Source organism: Papio anubis, chromosome 16, assembly GCF_008728515.1.
Source record: "Papio anubis isolate 15944 chromosome 16, Panubis1.0, whole genome shotgun sequence".
Lineage (NCBI taxonomy): Eukaryota > Metazoa > Chordata > Mammalia > Primates > Cercopithecidae > Papio > Papio anubis.
Window position 1 is genome coordinate 82,598,336 of NC_044991.1, and position 19,396 is coordinate 82,617,731.

The window sequence follows — 19,396 nt, forward strand, 5'->3', positions numbered from 1 at the left end:
TTTGTGTATATGTGAAATCGATGAGCTTGACAAAGATTCCAGTAGAACGCAGATGGGGAGCCTAAACATTCGGAGGAGAGACTTCAAATTATTCACGATACCTCCGGGAATAGTCCTCGAAGACTGAAAATGATTTTTTGCTAGGACAGATAAGCCCAAGTACCTCGCGACGCAGGGTATTATGCTTAGAGAATTCATCACCTCATAAAGTCAACTTATTTTCAAATGTCAATAGGTTCAGAAACAGTTTAGAGAGTAGCTCAGTGCTTGATCAGTAAGACAAATTTAAGAGCTATCTGGGGTGCAACCCTAAAGTTGAGGTCAAGGAGTGATCACAAGTCTTCCCATGGTACATCTTTTATAATCGCCACAAAGAAGAAAATACCTGGAATCAAAAGGCCAGGGATTTGGCCAATATAGATTTAAGATTTTTATCATTAGTTCTAAGGAGACAGGGTAAAATGTGCTTGTTTGATAATGCCTATCCTCAAAGTCTCAAAGCAGGACACGGTGAAATAAGTACCTCTCAAAGTCAGGTCAGATTAGGCAGAGAAGCCTTGCTGTTTGCTGATGTCATGGAAATCGGTGAATGTTGTAGTCCTCCTATATTATATGGCCAGAAGAGGGCAAAACCACTTGGGCGTTTATTTCTTCATTTAACCACTGCCCCCACCCATTCCATTCATCAGACACCTTTCACTATATCTTTTTTATTGGGGATGGTTTCTTTGGTTCACTGATAATTGGAATACTGGCCTTCTTTCCTGCTCTATAAATTTGGCAGTTACTGCGTTTATGGCTATGTCAGTCTGACACAATATTTCAACCATGAGAACTGAGAACTGTAGCTTGAACTGATTTGTGGAAGACAGGCAAACATTTGGAATGTGGAGATTGGGGAAAATGTACGCTTGATTTGAGATTGGGGGAAATCTTTGCCTGAACATTGAGCATGTCTTTAATATTGCTCCAACACATCAGTTAATGGGGCACCTTGATTATGTATGAGAGAGAAAATCATCTCTAGGCCATTCTTGTATGAAGCCCGTATTGGGGAAAGAAGCAGGTATACTTTTTAAAAAGTAAGACTTGGATTTAGTCCGGTCTCTGTTACTTCATATGTTATTTACTAGTTACTAGATTACTTAAATTTGAAGAATACTGTTTAATATTCTCTGTGTCTGATAAAACTTGGGGCTCCTTCATTTTCTCTTATTTTTATTTGCTAATATATTGGTTAACATGGCAGTTAAGATCAGTGGGTTTAGGAATTAGACTGGCTGTTACCCAACTCTATCTCTTCTAGATTACGATCATGGGCAAGATCCTTAAGTTATCTGAACCACAATTTCTTCTCTATAATATGATGATATTTGACTATAATACTTGCTTCATAAATCTATTAAGAGAATTAACTGAGATCTTGTCAGTAAGTAACTACCCTTTGAATGCAAATTATCCTTGTTACTCATGACAGACAATACCTGTGACATCCTTGGCCATTTGGCAGTGCTCTGGGAGATTCTCCAGGACAGTAATCACCTGCTCACCTGAAACATAACCTGATTTGAGCTCACAGACACCCTGGAGAGTGTGAGCCACTCAGGGGTTTGCCGTATTAAGCCAGCATAACTTCAAAAGATCAGGTTGAAGTACCTGTGAAATCATATTGAGAACATCACATTTGTACCATCTCAACACATGATCTTCTTGTGAAGTATTCATATGGCCCAGCCATTCTGCCTTTGATAAGGCATTTTGCATTACTAATCGATCTGATGGAGGTTGAAAACTGGTAGATTACTAGGCGCATAAATATATGATTGCCTATAATGGGCACATTTGTGAGTATTATTCTACATTTTTATTTCCAGTGAATTTCAATTCTCATAGAAACAAGCGATCACTTTAAAAAGTCCAAAATATTTACTTATAAAGTGCTTTTTTTACTTTGGCAACTTGCTATATTTATCACTGATGATCACTTACCTGGCTACCTGCCCACAAATATTGCCTAAGGATATATTTCATCCCAGGTATTGTGCTGGGTGCAGAGGATACAGAAATGAGTAATGTACCTGCTCCTTATTCTCTTGTGGTTCACTGTCTAGTGAGGTTTGCAGCTCACTGACCTCAGGTAATTTGATAAGTATTTAATGAAAGCAGGTAAAGCATTCTCCAAGAGCACAGAAGAGTTCTCCTCCCTCGGTTAGAGGAGTAGAAGAAAATTGCATAGGATGAGAAAGGATGCAAGCAGAGACAGAGAACAATCCAGTAATGGATTCTGGGAGAGGCAGCTGAATCTGAACGTTGTCTCCACCTGTGCTTCTCCCTTACTGAATAACTCAGACCCAAACGCTTCTCTCCTGTGCACCTTGTTTTTTCTCATTTTATTTCACATACAGAAAATAGCAATTCTGAGTAACTTGTGTGGAGCTGTTAAAAAGAAATGCAGCTACCCAAACCTTGTCTCAGGCCTATCATTCACTCATTGATTTATTAATTCATTCAGCATATTTTATTAAGCACACGTTTACTAAGCACCTAGTATATCTCAGATACTGTGCTAGAAACTGGGGAACAAAAATCACATATCCATGACAGGATTTAGGAGTGACAAACGTAAAGACTCACTGTATTAAAATATGAGTAATAATAAAATAAATATTTCAAAGGAGAGCATAAAATAGCAACAGCCAACATATAGGAGCATATTTCTGAAGGACGTGAAAGGTGAACTGAGATGTCAAGAATGAGGCAGAAAAGAGGCTAATCAGTGAAAAGAGGGAAGAATTATGCATGGAAAAGAAATAACATATGCACAAAGCCCATGGAATTAGACTCTCTAGAAAGTGGGACCAATCGAGGAACATTTTAAGGTTTCCAGGTGATCTGGATGTTCACTTAGAGTTGACAAACTCTTGCTAATCCCTGTTTCATGTTTTACAGGGCTGTTGTGATAAACAAATAAAAAGAGGCTTGAAAAAGACCTTTGAGAAGTAAAACAACAACAACAACAACAACAACAACGTTTTACAGTGTTGTGTACATAGTAGCCCTCAATGAGCAGCAAATAAGAATTGCACTCAAGATATTAATATGATGAGCCCTTGATCTAACCATAACTTTGAGGAATGAAGCATATTTCAAACCAAGATTGACATTTCATGTCACTTTAGCCATAATAATATGATTCTTACACTATTTATAGCCTCTACACATTCCACTTAAGAGGTGCTCTACCTCAATGTGAATACAAATGTTATATAGAGATTAATGTTTATGAGAGTGAGGGAGGACATCAGGTGAGTAGGATGAGTCTGAGAATTAAAGGTGAAGAAGTTCTGTCTACTTGCCAAAAGAAACTGGATCTTGCAGTCATGTATTGAGCATCTGGTGAAAAAAAATACATCTCAGACCTAGGAGTCATACTAGAGAGTGAAATAAGCAGAGGAGCATTTCTTTTGTCCATTAAAACAAGGAAGTCTGAAAAACTAAGCACTCAGAGCTTCATAAAGCATCAGTGAAAATAGCTATGGTTTTCACTGTCAAATTTAGACTTCAACCTCTAAACCTACAATACTCAAACCAACCAAAATATTTAAATAACTTCAGTTCCACTGTAAGTTAATTATAACACCAAGTTGTACAGCTAGATCTTTATAGGGTTGGACTACTGAAGCTATATATAATATCTTGAGATGTTCCAGTGAAATGACATGATAAAAATGTCAACCTTGGATTGATCAGGAGCTGAATAGTGTACTTTAATCCCTGCCATTTCTAGGGGTGTGTGTGTGTGTGTGTGCACGCGCACGCGTGTGCGGTGTCAGGGAGGGAACTTTTCATCTGGCAGAAATAAAAGTTAATGGAGGTACAGACGTGAACCATCTGCTCCGTGGTATAATTCAGTTGGGCATGGTGATGTGATATAATGGGAAGTGGGGTCCAGAGTTCAATGTGAATCCTACTTGATTTGTAAGTGTGGGCGAGTAACTTAACTTGTCAGTGTCTACATTTTCTCACATGTTAAAATGAGAATAATAATAGAGTTATGATGAGGATTAAATGAGACATTGGAGTTAAAATGCTTGGCATATGTACAGATTTCCAAGTGATTTATGTAGCTACACCACTGCCCAACCACCAAGGAGTTGGAACCTAACTCCTTCCCTTTTAGCTGTGGGTTGCCTACAGTACCTTTTATTTTTCCAAAGAGTACAGTATAAAAGGCAGGAAAATAAGAAGTAATTTTACAATGGAGAATCCTGACAAACACTACTTCAGCTAGGTAATCAAGGTCAACATCAATAACTTCCATGATAAATCATGTAGATGGTATGCACCACTGATATGATGAGATAATAATGACATTTCACCTGTTGGTCTGATGTAGTTTGGATGTTTGTCCCCTCCAAATCTCATGCTGAAATGTGATTCCCAGTGTTGGAGGTGGGACCTAGTGAGAGGTGTTTGGGTCATGAGTGGGGATCCATCATGAATGGCTTGGTGCCTTCCCTGTGGCAGTGAGTTCACATGAGAGCTGATAGTTAAAATTGTTGGACTTCCATGCCCTCTCTTGCTTCCTCTCTTCCCATGTAACACACCAGCTCCTCTTCTCTTGCGCCATGGGTAAAAGCTTCCTGAGGCCTCACCAGAAGGCAAGCAGATGCTGGTGTCATGCTTGTATGGCCTGCAAAACCATGAGCCAAATAAACTCACTTTCTTTATAAATTATCCAGCCTCTGGTATCCTTTATAGCAATGAAAAACAGATTAATACAGTCTTTCTCCCCCAAAATCCATAATTTCAGTCTAATTATTAGAAGAACATCAAATCAACCCAAATAGATGGTATTCTATAAAATACCCAACCAGCACTCCTCAAAGCTGTCGAGATTATCAAATACAAGAAAACTAAGAAATTGTCACAGTCAACAGGGGCCTAAGGGGACATGATGATTAAATATAATGTGGTTTCCTAGATAGGATCTCATACAATGAAAGGACCTCAGATAAATACTAATGAAATCTAAATAAAGCATGGAAATTGTGTAGAGTTTACTTGATAATAATCTAACAATATTAGTTCATTATTCTTATAAATATATCATGGTAATGTAAAAAGTCAACAACAGAGGAAACTGGATGTGGCATATATGGACTTCTCTATATTATCTCTGCAAATTTTCTATCCATAAAAATTATTCTAAAAATTTTTAAATATATATATTTTAAAACTCTAGCACAGTGCATGGAACATAGTAAGAACTGAATACATGTTCCCTCTCCACCTTATCTTCCTTCTTCTCCTCCTTTCTCCAGTTTATAGAACTTGGAGATTTTATTTTAATTAGTTTTCAGAGGCCTTTCCTTAGCGGTCTAATGTCTGATATTTAAAGACATATATGTTTCTCGAAGTTATTGCACATTTAAATATGTAAGGTATGATGATTCTGTTGTAAATCAAATTGCTCGTAAAATAATATCATTTTATTACCTCACTTTATAAGAAGTCTGGAAGAAATAGATAAAGTAATATTCTGCAACATAATGCTATTAAATACCCAAGACCTTTCCATGATTTGACTTTGACATCTTGAGAACACAAGTGATATTTTTTCTCTTGTTCCCAAGATAGCCACTGCAGCTCCAAGTCATGCCTCTTTTACAAGACAGTGTCTAATAGTATGAGAAATACAGTCTTGTCTTCAAGTCTTCTCTCTTTTTATCAGAGATGAACCTCTTTTCAGGAGTTTTCAAGAATACTTCTCTTCAGTCCCAATATCTCTGGATCACAGGCATATCACTAAAAGAATAAGAAATTGGATTGATATTACTACAGATTATCTTAAAATACTCATGATTCTTCCCCTGAGGTTGAATAAATTACTCCTAGACACCTCAGATGAATTGGAGCTCTCTTATCAAGAAGAATATGGAGAATAGCTGTTGAGCAGGCAACCATGGTGCATAATATAGAAATTAAGAGAGTACATTTTTACCTTGAAAATTATACTTGGACTACTACTACCTCTGGGAAGAAAAATAAGCATATTTTTTCCATTCATCCTTTTAATCCAACTGAAACCCCTGGGCATTATATGTAAAACAAATACAAGAAGGCCCTGAAAGTTTAAAAAGGATACAGATCAGCTTGGACCTGGGCATCCAAGCAGTGACACAATGCTAGGATCCCTGAGTTTCCTTTTTCCCTCATATATCCCAGACATGGAGCTGAAGAAGCTGGGATATGGAAACGATCACACACACACACACATACACACACATACAGACACACACACACACACAAACAAAAACTTTGTCTTTCTCTCTCTCTGTCTAGCTAAAGGATTAGGTAAGAGACAGCCTAGCAAGATAGAAAACTTTTAGACAACAAGTGCCCTAGTCAAACTAAGTACCATATAAAAAAACTGTGGCCTTACTCCCATCTAGACCAGAAAAGGGTGAGTGGGGATCCTGGATATCTACTTTTGAGAGCCTGCAACTAGGTATAACCCCTTTCCACAGTGATGCCATAGAAAACATGTAGAAGGCAGGACTTTCTTCTCTACCAGATGGTGGTAATGGCCCCACCCCCATGGTGTCAGAGGAGACCCAGATGGGGGTCCTGGATCTCTGCTTTCACCCTGCAGCAAAGGTGTTTCTTCTCCCAACTGGAGTGGTGACAGAGTAAGCCTAGTGGAAAGTTTGGACATTTACCACCATCCAGCAATAAAAAGGTTACCCATCCTCCAACATAGTGTTCACTGGATAGCACATGGGAAGCAATCCTGTGACACTCCAAACCCTCTCAACCAAGTGAACTCTCAGTGCAGTTTTGGCAGGAAACTAGAATGCCCAACTCTGCAAATCAACATAAGCAGTCCTCCTACCAATACATTAATGGAGTCTGAATGGGAAACATGGACTTCTACCCCCACCTGACTATGATGAGATGGAAGCCCCTTTACCCCGCCATAGTGGTATCAGAAAACAAAACAAGACACAACAAAAACAAAAGTTAAAAAACAACTAAGTCAGTAGACTTAAATAATATAGAGAGACTCATATCATAATCAAAAGATCCAATCTTCAGTAAAAAAATTAGTCATGCCAACAAGCCAGGAAGATATCAAACTAAATGAAAAATGGCAATTAATAGATTCCAATGCAAAAATGACAGAGATGGTAGAATTATCTGAAGAATATTCTAAGTCAGCCATCATAAAAATGCTTCAACAAGCCATTACAAATATACTTGGGACAAATGAAAAGATAGAATGCCTGAACTCATAAACAGAAACTCTCAGCAAACACATAGCTCTATTGAATTCAACAGTAGAATGTATGGGACTAATGAAGAAACTAGAAGCCTGGAAAGGAGAACGATAAAATAACGCAATCTGAACAAAAGAGAAAATAAATTGAGGTAGGGGATGGGGAGAACGAAGCCTCATGGACTGGTGAGACTATGAAAAAGGTCAAAACTCTCATAGGAGTCCCAGAAGGAAAGGCAAGGGAAGAAAGGGCTGAAAAAGTACTAAAATAATCACTGAAAATTCCCCAGTTTTGCAAAATACAACTTATAGATTCAACTTGCCTACAAAAAATTGAGCAAAGCCCAAGACCAGAAATTCATACCAAGATACTATAGTGATGTAATGCAGAGAGAAATGACACCTTACCAAGAGGAGGAAAAGCAATATAGATGACTGCTGATTTTTCATCAGAAACCATGGAGATCACAAGGAAGTCACACAACATCATTCAAGTGCTGAAAGAAAAGAACTGTCAACACAGAATCCTATATCTAGCAAAAATATCCTTTAGGAATGAAGAGAACATTAAGACATTCTCAGATGAAAGAAAACAATTTGTCACCAGCATATCTACTCTAAAATAAGGACTAAAGGAGGTTTTCTAAACAGAAAGAAAATGACAAAATAAAAGATCTTAGAATACCAGGAAGAAAGAACATAGTAAGCAGAAATATAGATATAGATAAATACAGTAGACTTCCTTCTCCTTTGAGTTGTCTTAATTATGAGTGATAATAAAAGCAAAAATTATAACACTGTCTGACATGGTTCTAAATGTATACCAGAAACTATGTTAGGTAGTAATATTATAAATGGGGTGAAAAAGAAACATAAAAGTATGCAAATTTTTTGTGTTTTTAAAAATAATTTTCTTGAATGGATTTCCTATTGAATGACAGTACCAGTAGACTATGATAAAATTATGTATATATAATATGATACCTAAAGCCTCCACTAAAGTTCTACACAAAACTGCACTGAAAAACACTATACATAAATCAAAATGGAATTCTAATAAATGTTCAAATAAACTACAGGGAATCAAGAAGAAGAAAACAGAAACAAACAAACGAAAAGAATGAACAAAAAATATATAAAATGACAGATTTAAGCCCTAACATATCAATAATTGCATTAAAGGTAAATGGTCTATATATACCAATGAGAAGTCATTGTCAAGGTAAGTTAAATAATTTGACCCAACTACATACTGTCTATAAGAAATTCATCTGATGTAAAACAATACATGCAAGTTGAATATAAATGGATAGAAAATGATATTTGTGCAAACATTAATCAAAAGAAAGCAAGAGTGGCTATATTAATATCAAAAAAAGAGATCAGGGATACTATGGTTTGGATTTGTGTCCTCACCCAAATCTCATGTCAAATTGTAATCCCCAATGTTGGAGGAAGGACCTGGTGAAAAGTCTTGGATCATGGGGGCAGATTTCCCCTTGCTGTTCTTGTGATAGTGAGTTCTCACTACATCTGGTTGTTTAAAACTGTGTAGAACCTCCTCCTTCGCTCTCTTCCTCCTGCTCCAGCTGTGTAAGATGTGCCAGTTTCCCCTTCCATCATAATTTTAAGTTTCCTGAGGTCTTCCAAACAATGTTTCTTATACAGCCTGTGGAACGTAAGCCAATTAAGCCTCTTTTCTTTATATATTACCCAGTCTCTAATAGTTCTTTATAGCAATGCAAAAATGAACTAATATAAGGGCAAAGAACAATTAGAGATAGAAATGGACATGATACAATAATAAAAGAGTTAATCCACCAGGAAGACGTAGCAATAGCAATCTTTTTTTTTTTTTTTTTTTTTTTTTTTTTGAGGGCTACCCATCACCTGAAGCATTTATTATTTATTTGCGTTACAGATATTCCAACTATACCCTTTTAGTTATCTTACAATGTATGATAAATTATTGTTGACTGTAATCACTCCATTTTAATATCAAATACTAGCTCCTAATTATTCTAGCTAACTATATTTTTATATCCATTAACCATCCCTATCCATGTTGTTGCAAATGGCAGGTTCTCATTCTTTTTATGACTGAGTAGTACTCCATTGTGTATATGTACCACATTTTCTTTATCCATTCATCTGTGATGGATACTTAGGTTGCTTCCAAATCTTGCTGTTGTGGATAGTGCTGCAATAAGCATGGGAGTGAAGGTATATCTCCAATACACTGATTTCTTTTCTTTCTGGTATGTACTTAGCAGTGAGATTGCTAGATCATATGGTAGCTCTATTTTTAGTTTTTTGAGGAACCTTCATACTCTTCACCATAGTGATTGTACTAATTTATGTTCCTACCAACAGTGTATGAGGATTCACTTTTTTCACATCCTTGGCAAAATTTGCTATTTCTTGTATTTTGGATGAAAGCCATTTTCATTGGGATAAGATGATATCTCATTGTAGTTTTGATTTGCATTTCTCTGATGTATCCGTCCATTCTCACACTACCATAAAGATACTACCTTAAACTGGGTAGTTTATAAACAAAAGAAATTTAATTGACTCACAGTTCCATGTGGCTGAGGAGGCCTCAGGAAACTTACAATCATGGCAGAAGGTGAAGGGGAAGTAAGTTATATCTTACATGGCAGCAGGAGAGAGAACAGAGGGAGGAGCCAGGAAGTGCCACACCCTTAAACCATAAGATCTTCTGAGAACTCAGCCATCACCATGAGAACAGCATGGGGAAACCTTCCCCCATAATCCAATCACTTCCCACCAAGTTCCCCTACACTGACACGTGGGGATCACAATTTGAGCTGAGATCTGGGTGGGGACATAGAGCTGAACAACATCATCTGATGACCAGTGATATTGAGCACCTTTTCATACATCTGTTTACCATTTGTATGTCTTCTTTTGAGAAATGTCTATTCAGATCTTTTGCTCACTTTTTAATCACATTATTAGATTTTTTCCTATAGAATTGTTTGAGTTCCTTACATATTCTGGTTATTAATCCTTTGTCAAATGGATATTTTGCAAATATTTTCTCTCATTCTGTGGGTTGTCTCTTCCCCTTGTTGATTGTTTGCTTTGCTGTTCAAAATCATTTCAACTTAATGTGATTCTATGTGTCTGTTTTTGCATTGGTTCCCTGTGCTTTGGGGGTACTACTCAAAAAAATCTTTGCTCTGACCAGTGTCTTAGAGAATTTTCCCAATGTTTTCTTTTAGAAGTTTTATAGCTTGAGGTCTTAGATTTATGTATTTTATCCATTTAAATTTGAATTTTTTGTATAGTGAGAGACAGGAGGATAGTTTCATCTTTCTGCATATGCATATTTACTTTTCCCAGTGCCATTTATTGAAGAGATTATTCTTTCCCCATTGTGTGTTCTTGACACTTTTATTGAAAATGAGTTTAATCTAGATGTATGGATTTTGTAGTAGGTTCACCATTCTGTTCCATTGGTCTATGTGTCTATTTTTGTGCCAGTACCATACTATTTTGGTTACTATAGCTCTGTAGCATAACTTGAAGTCAGATAATGTGATTCCTCCTGTTTTGTTCCTTTTGCTCAGGATAGCTTTGGCTATTTAGGGTCTCCTATGGTTCAATATAAATTTTAGAATTTTTTTTATTTTTCTTTGAAGAATATCATTGGTATTTTAATGTAGATTATATTGAATCTCCAGATTTCTTTGGGTAGTATGAACATTTTAACAATTTTGATTCTTCCAATCTATGAAGATAGAATATCTTTCCATTTTCTGTGTGTTCTCTTCAATTTCTTTTATCAAGGTTTTGTAGTTTTTATTATAGAGATCTTTCACTTCTTTGTTTAGGTTTATTTCTTATTTTTATTATTTGTAGCTATTGTAAATGGGATTCATTTTCTGATTTCTTTTTTGAATTGTTGTTGGCATATGGAAGTACTACTGATTTTTGTATGTTGATTTTGTATCCTGCAATTTTACTGAATTTGTTTTCAGTTCCCATAGTTTTTGGTGGAATCTTTAGATTTTTCCAAATATAAAATTATATTATATGCAAACAAGAATAATTTGATGACTTCCTTTCCAATTTTAACACTTGTTATCTCTTTTCTTACATTATTGTTCTAGCTTGGAATTACAGTACTATGTTGAATAACGGTGGTGACCATGAGTATCTTTCTCTTGTTCTGCATCTTAGAGCAAAGACTTTCAGTTTTTCCCACTTCAATATGATACTAGCAGTGGATCAGTCATTTATGGCTCTAATTGTCTTGAGATATGTTCCTTCTATACCCAGTTTTCTGAGGGTTTTAATCATGAAGGGATGTTGAGTTTTATTAAGTGATTCAAGGTACGTTGAATTTTTTCAGCATCAATTGAAATGATAATATGGTTTTGGTCCTTCACTCTGTTTATATGATGTATCTCACGAATTGATTGGCATATGTTTAACTATCCTGGCATCCCTGAGATAAATCCCAGTTGGTCATGATGACTAATTTTTTTAATGTCTTCTTATAATTGGTTTGCAAATACTTTGGTGAGAATTTTCACTTTGATGTTTGTCAGTGATATTGGCCTATGATTCTTTCTTTCTTTCTTTCTTTCTTTCTTTCTTTCTTTCTTTTTCTTTCTTTCTTTCTTTCTTTCTTTCTTTCTTTCTCTCTCTCTCTCTCTTTCTTTTCTTTCTTTCTTTCTTTCTTTCCCCTCCTCTCCTCCCTCCTCCCTCCTCCTTCCCTCCTTCCCTCCTTCCTTCCTTCCTTCCTTCCTTCTTTCCTTCTCTCTTTCTTTCTTTCTTTCTTTCTTTCTTTCTTTCTTTCTTTCTTTCTTTCTTTCTTTCTTTCTTTCTTTCTTTCTTTCTTTCTTTCTCTGGTTTTGATAGCAGGATAATATTGGCTTTGTAGCATGGTCTGTAAGTATTCCCTCCTCCTATATTTTATGGGATAGTGTAAGTAGAATTGGTATTAGTTCTTCTTTAAATGTTTGGTAGAATTTAATAGTGAAGCCAAGGCTTTTCTTTGCTGGGAGACTTTTTATTATGGCTTCAAACTTATTACTTTTTAATACTCTTCAGACTTTGGATTTGTTCATGGTTTAGTCTTGGTAGGTTTTATTTGTCTAGGAATTTATCCATTTCTTCTAGGTCTTCCAGTTTATTGGCATATAATTACTCATAGTAATTTCTAATGTTCCTTTGAATTTCTGCAGTGTCATTTCTAACATCTCCCTTTTCATCTCTCATTTTATTTGGGTTTTCTCTCTGTTTTTAGTTGCTCTAGCTAAAATTTTGTCCATTTTATTTATTTTTTCAAAAACCAACTTTTTGTTTTATTGATCTTTTTTATTGTTTTCTTCATTTTAATTTTATTTACTTCTCCCCAGTCTTTTCTTCTACTAATTATAAGTTGGTTTGCTTTTGCTTTTATAATTACTTAAGATGCATTGTTAGGTTGTTTATTTGAAGTTTTTCTACTTTTTTGATGTACATGTTTACGGCTAAGAGCTTTCCTCCTCGTACTGTTTTTGTTGTATCCCATAGGTTTCGGTATGTTGTATTTCCAATAACATTTGTTTCAAAAAGTTTTTCAATTTTCTTCTTAATTTCTTTATTGACCCAATGGCCATTCAGTAGTATATTGTTTAATTTCCATATGTTTATATAATTTCCAAAATTCCTCTGGTTATTGATTTCTAGTTTTATTCCATTGTGGTCAGAGAAGATGAATGTATATATTCCGCCACTCTATGTCTTTTGATTGGGGATTGTAGTTCATTTGCATTCAATGTTATTATTAATAAGATCTTACTCCTGCCATTTTGTTATTTGTTTTCTGGTTATATTGTGATCTTTTCTTCCTTCTTTAATTCCTTCCTTTCTTCCTAATGTGAAGATTATTTTCTCTGGTGGTATATTTTCACTTTTAGCTGTCATTCTTTGTGTATCTATTGTAGACTTTTCTATTTGATATTATAATGAAGCTTGTAAATAACATCTTATAACTCATTACTTTAAACTGATGACAACATTACACCAATTTTGTGAAAACAAACTAACAAAGAGAAAACCAACAAAAACTCTACACATTAACTTCGTCCTCTCATATTTTTAACATTTTGTTGTTTCTATTTATATCTTATTATATTGCATATGTCTTTAAAAGTTACATTTTTTTGTGTGTTTGGTCCATCTTTTAGTCTTTCTACTCAAGGTATGAATAATTTACACATCAAAATTACAGTGTTACAATATTCTGTGTTTTTCTGTGTACTTACTATTACCAGTGAGTTATGTATCACAGTTTTAGACTATTTCTTGTGCTCATTAATGTCCTTTTCTTTCAAATTAAAGCGTGCCCTTTAACATTTCCTATAGCACAGATCTGATGTTGATGAAATCCCTCAGCTTTTGTTTGTCTGGGAAAGTCTTTTTTTTTTCATATTTGTAGGATATTTTCACAAGACATACTATTCTAGAATAAAAGATTCTTTTTTTCCTTCAGCACTTTAGATATATCAGGCCACTCTCTCCTGGCCTGCGAGTTTTCCACTCAGAGGACTACTACCAAATGTATTGGAGCACCTTCATATATTATTTGTTTCTTTTCTCTTGCTTCTTTTAGGGTGCTTGTTTTATCTTTGACCTTTGGGAGTTTGATTACTAAATGTCTTGAAGTAGTCTTTTGGTTAAGTCTACTTGGTGTTCTATAACCTTCCTGTACTTGAACATTAATGTCTTTCTCTGGGTTTGGAAAGTTCTCTGTTATTATCCCTTTGAATGAACTTTCTAACTCAATCTCTCTCTTTCTCTACCTCCTCTTTAAGGCCAATAATTTAAATTTGCCCTTTTGAGGCTATTTTCTAGGTATTGTATGTGTGCTTTATTCTTTTTTTTTTTTTTTTTTTTTTGTCTGCTCTGTGTATTTTCAAATAGCCTGTGTTCAAGCACACTGATTATTTCTTCTGCTTGGTCAATTCTGTTGAGGGACTCTGATGCATTCTTCAGTTTATCCTTGGAAATTTTTGGCTTCAGAACTTCTTGAGTTTTTAAAATTATTTCAATCCCTTTCTTAAATTAATTTAATACAATTCTGAATTCCTTCTCTGTGCTATTTTGAATTTCATTGAGCTTCCTCAAAGCAACTATGTTGAATTCTCTGTCTGAAAGGTCACATATCTCTGTCACTCTGGGATGGGTGCCTTATTTGGTTTGTTTTGTGAGACCATGCTTTCCTGAATGGTCTTGATGCTTGTGGATGTTTCTCAATGTCTGGGCATTGAATAATTAGGTGTTTATTTGAATCTTCATAGTCTGGGATTGTTTGTATCTATCCTTCTTGGGAAGGCTTTCCAAGTATTCAAAGGGAATTGAGTGTTGTAATCTAAGTCTTTGATCACTGTAGCAACATCTGCATTAGGGAGTATCCTCTATGACAATGTGTCTCTTATAGAGTCATAGATGTACTGCCTTGGCGGTCTTGGGCAAGATCCAATATAATTCCTCAGATTACCAAGAGATTATGTCTTTTATTTTTATTTTTATTTTTTGAGATGGAGTCTCACTCGGTTGCCCAGGCTGGAGTGCAGTGGTGCAATCTTGGCTCACTGCAACCTCCGCCTCCTGGATTCAAGTGATTCTCCTGCCTCAGCCTCCCAAGTAGCTGGGGTTAGAGGCACCTGCTACCACATGGCTAATTTTTTGTATTTTTAGTAGAGATGGGGTTTCGCCATGTTGGCCAGGGTGGTCTCAAATTCCTGACCTCGTGATCTGCCTGCCTCGGTCTCCCAAAGTGCTGGGATTACAGGCATAAGCCACCATGCCCAGCCTACCAGGCAGAGATTCTTGTTCTCTTCCTTTACTTTCTTCCCAACAAATGGACTATCACTCTCGATGCTAAGCTTCCTGGATCTGGGGGAGGGGTGACACAAACACCCTTGTGGCCACCACCGCTGGGAATGTACTGGGTCAGACCTGAAGCCAGCACAGCACTGGGTCTTGCCCAAGGCCCATAGTAACCACTGCGTGGATACGGCCAATGTTCATTCAAGGCCCAAGGGCTCTTCAGTCAGTAGGTGGTGAATGCACCAGGCTTGTGTCCTTCTCTTCAGGACAGCAACTTTCTCTACCGCCTAGCCCAGGCAGGTCCAAAAATACCATTTGATTTCCAGGCCCTGAAGTTGGGAATGTGAAGTATCTACCTGTTGCTCTATTCTACTGCAACTGAGCTGGCACCCAAGCTGCAAGACAAAGTCCTTCCCATTCTTCTCTCTTTTTCTCAAAAAGGAATCTCTACCTCTGATCACCACTGCCCCAGGTCTGTGGCAAGTATTGCCTGGCTACTGCCAATGTTCACTCAAGGCCCAAAGTTTCTTCAGTCAGCCTTTAATTAATTCTGCCAGGCATGCGCCTCTTCCTTCAGGGTAGTGGGCTCCCCTCTGGCCCAGTGCAAGTGACGAAATGCTGTCTATGAGCCAAGGCCTTCAGTTGGAGACCCCAGGAGCCTGCTTGGTACTCTACCCCACTGTGGTTGAGCTGCTACCCAAGCTGCAGGACAAAGTCCCCTCTGCTCTTCCTTCTCTTTTCCTCAAGTGGAAGGAATCTTTCCCCATGGCCATTACATCTGGGAATGTGCTGGGTTGAAGCTAGTACATCTCTGAATCTCACCCAGGGCCCTCAGCAAGCACTACCTGGCTATAGCTGATGTTTATTTAAAACTCCAGAGCTCTCCAGTTGACAGCTGGTAAACCCTACCAGGACTCATTGCTTCATTTCATAGTAGAAGGCTTCCTTCTGGCCCAGGGTGTATCTAGAAATGTCATCTAAGAACTAGGGCCTAGAATGGGGGCCTTGGACTCTGCCTGGCTTATTCTACTGTGGCTGAGCTGTTATCCAAGTTGCAAGACAAATTCCTCTTTACTCTTTTCTCTCTTCACCCCACACAGAGGATAATATTCTGTCCTAGAACCATGAGCCACACTGCCAGGGGTTGGGGAGGGTAACACGAGCACTCCCATGGCCAACCCAGCTATTGTCTCACTAGGGCATGAGCACCCCAAGTCCACTGGCTGCAAGCCCAGCACAGCCAGCACTGGGACTTGCCAGGATCTGCAGTCCTTGAGGCCTAGATTTCCTTTCAAGTTTATTTAGAACCCCAGAGTGCTGTAGCCCATGGTGATGGGGCTAGAAGGAACTCAACATTCTGACCACTGCGCTGGACAATTCCCCTCTGTCGAAGGTTGATCAAAATGCTCCCTCTGTGGATGTAGGCTGAATTTTGCCCTGTGCTGCTTTCCATCGAGTCAGGACAGCGCTGAGTTCCAATGGAAAGTCTTACAAATCTTTGCTTTCCCTTCCTCAAGCACACAGGTTCTGTCTCTGTGCCACATAGCCACTGCTGGGAGATGGGGGAAGGTGATCTAAAACTGTTTTCCTTACCGTCTTCAGTACCTCATCTCATGATATGATGTTAAAACCAGGTGTTGTGATCACTCATCTGATTTTCAGTTCTTATGAAGACACTTACTTGTGTGGATAATTGGTCAATTTGGTGTTCTTTGCAGGGAGGAGGATGATTGCTGGAGGATTGTATTTGACCATCTTGCTCCACCTTCTCCTCTCAGTTCCCCAGACATAGCAATCTTAAAGGTATATGCACGTAGACAATGAACTTGTAAAATATATAAAGCATAAAAAGACATAACTGAAAGGAAAAATGAGACAAATTTACAATTATAGTTGGAGACGTCAGCACGCTTATCTGAATAATTAATAAAACAACTAGACAGAAAATCAGCAAGAATGTAGAGTAACTCTACCATACCACCAAGCAATAGGATCTAATTGGCATTTATAGAACACTAACCCCCAAACTCAAGAATACACATTCTTTTAAAGTGCTGCCTAACATATCCCAGGATACCTAACATATTCCTATCTCAAGATACTTTATGTTTATGAATATAAAACAAGTCTCAACGAATGTAATAGCCCTGAAACTATATAGAGTGAATTTATTGACCGCAGTGAAATCAAACTAGAAATCAATAATAAATACATAACAGAAAATGCATCAAATACTTGGAAACTAAACAACACACTACTAAAAAAAAAAAATATGGATCACTATAGATCCAATAAGCTGACCCTGATGACATTAAAGAATAGTAAGGAGATATTGTGATGTATTCCACACATAAATATAACTTATTAAAATGAACCAGTTCCTTGAAATACAAATTATTAATATTACATCTTACTCAATATGAGAGAGATAATTTGAATAGCTGTGTAACTATTAAGAAATTGAATTCATAATTGAAATGTTTTAAAAAATACATCTTTAGGTCCAGTTCACTTTGCTGGAGAATTTTACACAATGCTATGAGAGGAATTAGCACCAATTCTGCACTATCACTTTGAGAATATACAAGAGGTGAGAATAATTTCTCAGATATTTTATTAAGTTTATAATACCCTGAAAACATAAACAGACATACATAAAAGACAATACAGAAAATAAAACTACAAAACCATATCCTTCGTTAATATAAATGCAAAAATCCTTAACAAAATATTTACAAACATAATCCAACAATATATAAAAATAATTATGCACCATGACCAACTAAGGCTTATTTCAGGGTTGCAAAGCTTGTTCAATTTTCAGAAATTAATCAATGTAATACAGTATACTGGCAGACTGAGGCAGAAAAGGCATTTGACAAAATTCAAAAGATGCTTATGACAAAATATCTCCCAAAAATAGGAATAAAGGGGAACATCATCAGCTTGCTAGAAACCTTTAAAAAACTTACAGTTATGGCCGGGTGTGGTGGCTCACACCTGTAATCCCAGCACTTTGGGAAGCCAAGGCAGGTGGATCATGAGGTCAGGAGATTGAGACCATCCTGACCAACGTGGTGAAACCCCATCTCTACTAAAAATACAAAAATTAGCTGGGTGTGGTGGCACATGCCTGTAATCCCAGCTACTCAGGAGGCTGAGGCAGGGGAATCACTTGAACCCGGGACTCGGAGGTTGCAATGAGCAGAGGTCATGCCACTATAATCTAGCTTGGCAACAGAGTGAGACTCTGTCTCAAAAAACAAAAACAAAAACAATACAGTTATAATAATGAAAAATTTAATGATTATATTAATGATGAAAAACTTAATGTTTTCTCTAAGAGTTGAAAGAAGACATGATATCAGCTTTAACCCTGCTAATTCAACACAGTGCTGTAAGCTCTAGCTAATCAAAAAGGCAAGAATAAGAAATAAAAAGCAGACATATGAGGAAGGAAGAAGTAATTAGCATTCTGTATTTTCAGATAAAATAATTGTTTAAGTGGAAAATCACAAGGTATCTACAAAAATGGGAAAAAAAGGGAAACTCCCTATGTCAGTGAGTTTAGCAGTGTCACAGAATGTAATATAAACATACCAAAAAAATCGGTTGTGTTTCTTTTTTTTATTTTTGAGATGGAGTCTCACTCTGTTGCTCAGGCTGGATTGCAGAAGCACAATCTCAGGTCACTGCAGCCTCCACCTCCTGGGTTCAAGCAATTATCCTGCCTCAGCCTCCCAAGTAGCTGGGATTACAGTTGCCCTCTAGCATGCCCAGCTATTTTTTGTATTTTTAGTAAAGACAGGGTTTCACCATGTTGGCCAGGCTGGTCTTGAACCTGACTTGGGTGATCCATCCACCTTAACCTCCCATAGTGCTGGGATTACAGGTGTGAGGCACTGCACCTGGCCTTGTGTTTCTTTATATATGTAATGTGCATTTGTACACTGAAACTTGAAATACAATATCATTTATAATGCTCAAAAATCAAATACTTCAGGTGGAAATCTAATGAAACATTTATAGGAGTTGTATGCTGAAAAATGCAATTCAAGATTAAGATGGAGAAAGAAACTTCATGCCTGTATTGGAAGATTCAACATAGTTGATATGATTTGTCTGTGTCCCCACCCAAATCTCGAATTGTAACTCCCATAATTTCTACTTGTTGTGGGAGGGACCAGGTGGGAGATAATTGAATCACGGGGGTGGATTCCCCCATACTGTTCTCATAGTAATGAATAAGTCTCACGAGATCTGATG

General features: G+C 37.0%; 1 long non-coding RNA gene across 1 annotated transcript; it reads right to left on the minus strand.

Moving 5' to 3' along the window:
• Positions 1–5,470: 5,470 nt before the first annotated feature.
• On the minus strand, positions 5,471–18,159 carry LOC108580576. Its single transcript, XR_001891774.3, has 2 exons — positions 16,812–18,159; positions 5,471–5,808 (listed from the first exon to the last, which is right to left on the minus strand). It is a non-coding gene; the product is annotated as an uncharacterized LOC108580576 (long non-coding RNA).
• Positions 18,160–19,396: the final 1,237 nt, after the last annotated feature.